This window comes from Helicoverpa armigera, chromosome 25 (genome assembly GCF_030705265.1).
Source record: "Helicoverpa armigera isolate CAAS_96S chromosome 25, ASM3070526v1, whole genome shotgun sequence".
Taxonomy (NCBI): Eukaryota; Metazoa; Arthropoda; class Insecta; order Lepidoptera; family Noctuidae; genus Helicoverpa; species Helicoverpa armigera.
This window is the reverse complement of record NC_087144.1, coordinates 6,336,234-6,341,553: the sequence shown is the minus strand read 5'-3', so window position 1 is coordinate 6,341,553 and position 5,320 is coordinate 6,336,234. Positions and strand designations below refer to the sequence as shown.

Here is a 5,320-nt window from a genome sequence, read left to right as displayed (position 1 = left end):
AAAATCAACAAAGAAACTTCTCGTATTCATAAAACACAGCTGCTGCTGAAAACAATAATCAAGTGTAATAAAAAATAATGCAGGTACTTAGTTGTCATTTTCATCGACATCCTCTATGTCTGTGTCTATTAAACATTCTTTGGTAGTATTGCTATGTTGTAGATTTAAATATTCCTTATGGAATATTTTGGGTATAACCCCAGTGTCACACAATTTCTTCAAGTCCATGTATTTGGCTTTGGTAATCGGTAAACTTGAATTATATCTACTATTAATAGATCTAGGTCTCGCAATGATTTGTATGCTCTCTTCTGGTGCATCATCTTTCATGGATAATTTAACTTTCATCTGGTTTGGGTGAGATTTCTTAAATGTTGCTATACGGATTTTACTAATTTTACCAACAAGGTTGCCCTTAAAATATTTGTCAGACAGCTCATCAAAATCTAAAAAATCCTCGTGAGTCAGATTTTCAACAATATAAGGTGCTGGTTCCTTTCTTGCTAGCTCACTTATTGTAGCCCATTGCGAAGGAGCCCAGACAGTAATATTTCTTACGGATTGTTCGATTGTAGAGTGTATGCTATCTACCGACATTTCCGTGTGGCCAGGGAGAAGGTAATTCATTTGAATTGTAAGTAAATTGGTCGATTTCAACAAAGCATTATGTATTGCTGCGAGGACTATTTTGTTCTTGTTTTGTCCAGGACAAGAATCAGAATACAAGATCAAAGATGTGATAGTGCCTCGAGAATCCACATTCTGTATGTATTTTTGTACAATAGTTGCAATTTCATTTGCACCCCTTTTTGCTTCTGTTTCCCCCCAAATGAAACAAAAACCATTCCTGGTGATGCTTTCGTAGAAACATAAATTGAAAACAGCATACTTTCTCGAATAAAACAGTAACATGTTATTGCCATGAGGCGTATTAAGGACCTTCTGGAGGTCAAAAGATGTGCAAAGAAAGGAAGGATTTTCTTTACCTAATTGACGATGACAGTCCAACCGCTTCTTTGATGCCTCCTTTTCATCTAAATGATCTTTTAACTCGGCACAGTCCTCTGGCTTCTGTCCTTCAAAATGCAGGCATTTGATACATTTATCTTTCTTTGGGACATGAAACCCAATATTAAAATTTGTGTTAAATATTTCGCGAAATATCTTCTCGCTGACCACATCGGCTCCTTTACTGGTAAGTTCTGTTTTATAACAACGGTATAAATTTTTTATGTTCTTGAATTCAACTGGAAGGTAGAGTTTGGTAGTGTCTTTGCGGCAGTAACGTGATGGTACTGCCGGTAGCCTTTTGATGAAAGATTTTGCTGATTCTTTAATTTCGTTGGGTGTTTTGTTGGTGGGAATGCATTTTCCTCTTCCATCTTCTTTCGACATACCATGTTCCTGTGTTGACAAAGTATAATAAATGTATCTTTGAGTGACATCGAGAGTATTCATGAGGAACTTTAAACAAACTTGTCGTCGACCCTCTCCATCATTAATAAAATAAAAGTAAGTGTTGTCCCTGTAAATAGAGTCTTTAGACCTTTTTCTTTTTATGGATTGCTTAGAAGACATAGATACTATCCACTGTTTTTTTCTTTCCGCAGATAATCCCCAAAAATGTTCAAATATTTTTGGGGATTATCTGCGGAAAGACTCTCTCCTCCTTTTTTCTGTTGTTATTTCTTGACACTTGTAGGGACAGGCTTTTTCCACACAAGGATTCGGTTTCATATTTCTTGCTTTAACAATTGAACCATCTGCCTTAACATATTGAGCGCCCTTATTTCTAGATTCCTTTTGTACCTTTTTCCTATTTATTCTTTTCTTTTTTACTCCTGCATCTCCTACTTTTCCATCTTTTATGATTTTTTTATTTTTCTTTCTTGGTGCTTCATTATTATCTTCATCGCTTGACGACTCCTCTGTTTCTTTCCAGGATTTTGAATCCCAAGCAAAATCTTCGTCTTCACTTAAAAAGTCAACGTAACTTTTTTTTAATACAACCCGTTTGTTTTTCTGTCGTATTGGGTGATCATCCGTTGTCGGGATTAGTTGACCATTATCATCAGCTTTATCATCTTCTAAAGATTTTCTCAATAAATCCATATCTTTTTCCGGTATGATATCAGTAATAGTTGGTTGAAGGCTATCGTTACTAACACTTCTTTCTATTTGTATTACTTCAGATTTGTCTATTTCTTCTGGATACTGAAAATAAATTTCAAATATAAGTTACTATTTTGATAAAACCTTATAGTAATGTATTTTATTTATCAAAATAATACGTAAAAATATAAAGTAAATAAAAAAATCACCTCTCTCTCCACTTCAATAATTACTTCGTTAATAATTATATCACGATCCTTCAAATCAGATACATTTTCATCTGTCATTTTTGTCTGAAATAGTAAGAAAATACAATTCTTAATAATTATGTTAGTGTACAAAATAAATGCCTACTTCGATAAATTTAACACTGAAATATTTTTCAAATCGGACCCGAGATTAACTCTGAACCTCTTTATAATTATAATAATACTAGCTTTTGCCCGCGACTTCGTTCGCATGGAATAGTGACTTCCGGCATATTTTTGGTTTGTACCAATAGATGGCGCTATATGTCCGGAATAAATTTTATTTTTTTTTAAATAAAAACTATCCTATGTCCTTTCTCAAGTTCCAAACTATGTCTGTACCAAATTTCACACAAATCGGTTCAGTAGTTTAGGCGTGAAGAAAAGACAGACAGACAGATAGACAGACAGACAGACAGACAGACAGAGTTACTTTCACATTTATAATATTAGTTAGGATTAGTCTAGATACAACACGTAGTATAATAATTATGGATATACCAACCTCATTTACAGTAATCGCATGAAAGTTCGGTTCAACTTTGTCATCTAACAAGGTTTCTGATTGTTGATCTGTGTTGCTCGAATTCATAATACTGAAATCATTGACTTGCTTATGATAAGAAGTACTTCCTAATAATGTTACGGTAGATTTGTCGTTTTCATCAATCACTGAAGATGCATCATCCTTGGTCAAAATTCGTTTGATTTTATGTTTGTAGAATTTCTGTCTTTCTGTTTCCATATTTATCTGAAATATTTAAAATAATAATTATTATTTTAATTATTATAACTAAAAGGAAGTACGTTAGGTGAAACTAAAGTCAGAATTGTCAAATTATAATTTATAAATACTGTATAATTGAAGCTAAAATACTTATAAAACATCAAAACATTCTTAATAAACAGTAAATTAACGGTGCAAATCTAAAAATACAATTATTATAGATACGATAGCTAAAAAGGTAATTTGTACGTTACATTTAGCTAATTGTATAGCAATAAACGAAGTTTAGGTACTGTAATAAAATAAAATTGAAATAACTACATCCAAAGAGACGATACGAGTGTTGTATTTACAATATTTATATTTATAATAATAATTATTATCTATAACATCGCACATAAATGGAGAAAAATAAACTAATATTGTCATCTCATCACTTCCTTAAAGTATTAAGTTAAGTACCTACAACTCAATAGAAGAAGTAACATAATCCAAGTATAAACAATAAAAACGAATTAGTCATAACATCTCAGTTGAAAATGGTACGTAAATAATGAAAATATTAAAGTACTTACGATTAAATTTTGATGAGCGTTTTATGTAAACACTGGCGGCCTGCGCGCGTCACGTCAGTCCTCGGCGCACTCTTGAGTGAGACTGAAGCGCCCGCGCACGATAGTCCAGTTGAAAAATCACGATTTTTGACACCCGGTCGATGAAATGAATATGGTATCATATGACATGGTTGAAATGTACCATATTAAAATTTTGTGATTGAAAGACCGACTCGTATTTTATGAATACTGGCAAAATGTTTCATTATTCATCATTAATTTTATCATCAGTATTAAACGACACACATTTAAAAAAAAAGTAGGACTAAATGGTTTAACGACCAAACAAAACATCTGAACTAAAACGACTATTTGCTTTAAGTAGCACCCTGCGTTCAAAATAGATGCAGCCAAAAGCGTTTAAGCGACAAACCTGTCTTATTTGGGTCACGGACTATTGGTTTAAGTGACATCACACCGTGTGATTAGTGGGAAGGCAAAATGATTCAAGTTACTTCTTAATAAAAAAAGTAGATACAGGAAAAACGCTCTAACTCTCATTGACTTATTTATGAGAGATAGGGTGACTGGTTTATGTCTCGGTTATTATTATGATGGTATGGTTCAAGTGCATAGTTTAACAAAAAATGCAAAATCCACGTCGTTTAATACACTGCCATTTTGGAATCACCACGAAAATAGAATTGTTTCAAGCGCCAAAAAAGTGCTCCGATTTTAATGAAACCGGCACCATTCGACGGAGAAAAATTCGCTGATTCCAAATATATATATAACTCAATATCACCCAAAATGTCGCTTAAACCAATTAGCCCGGGAACCCTCGATATTATGAAAGTTGAAAGATCTATTACTTTAGAGTTTAGACAAAAAGGTAATGTAGAGGCATTTGCAAAAACCATCAGTAATATTCCTCCGCACCTCTTTATTGCATTGGCTGAATTATTACAACAAGAAGGACTTCTTAAATTAATTTTACTTTATTCATTTTAACCAAAACTTGATAAATAATAAGCTAGTTCCCTGTAGAAATTGAAAATTAAAAGAGGCAATCAAAACTGGGCCTTTATAAGTCTGTCGCTGAGAAATGCAAATGTTTTGTCTTTCCAGTTTCAGCTACCATTAATATGTGTATATTTCATGGTATTTAAACTCAAAGTTTGAATAGGCTAGAGGATATTTTGTTTTACCGAAATGGCAAAGTAGCCCAGAAGAGTTGTGTAAAATAATTATAGTTTTATACCGTAGGGATGCTTTTTGCCCTTGAGATATTGATGAAATATGATATGACCACGAAACAGGATACAATACACACATTTACAATATTTTGACAGCATATTATCAGACAAGTTGTCTTCAAAATTTAATGATCTCATAATTAACAAAAATTGTTTCTGCTCATGTATTTTGAAAAAGCTGCTAAATTAAACAATGGATGTTTTTTCCAGTAGTCTGTAACTCGGTTTAGTTTGATAGTTCCCATATGGAACAAAATGCCAAAAAGTCTTTCCATAGCCTCATTCTGCTTTTAGGATCCAGTACATTCAATAATAACTTAGACGCGTAATTATTAATATTTATGACTAAGATAGTGAAAAATTCATCAGTCGCAATCAGTCTACCTGACTGTATGCAGTTGAAGCGAGTACCCAGTGGACCTC

At 33.0% G+C, this 5,320-nt stretch overlaps 1 long non-coding RNA gene and 1 pseudogene across 1 annotated transcript; both read right to left on the bottom strand.

Annotated features, from left to right (window-relative positions):
- Positions 1-344: 344 nt before the first annotated feature.
- On the bottom strand, positions 345-2,214 carry LOC135118741 (uncharacterized; annotated as a pseudogene).
- Positions 2,215-2,316: 102 nt separating this feature from the next.
- LOC110375552 (uncharacterized) lies at positions 2,317-3,801 on the bottom strand. The gene is made up of 3 exons (XR_010277739.1): positions 3,663-3,801; positions 2,866-3,111; positions 2,317-2,405 (listed from the first exon to the last, which is right to left on the bottom strand). It is a non-coding gene; the product is annotated as an uncharacterized LOC110375552 (long non-coding RNA).
- Positions 3,802-5,320: the final 1,519 nt, after the last annotated feature.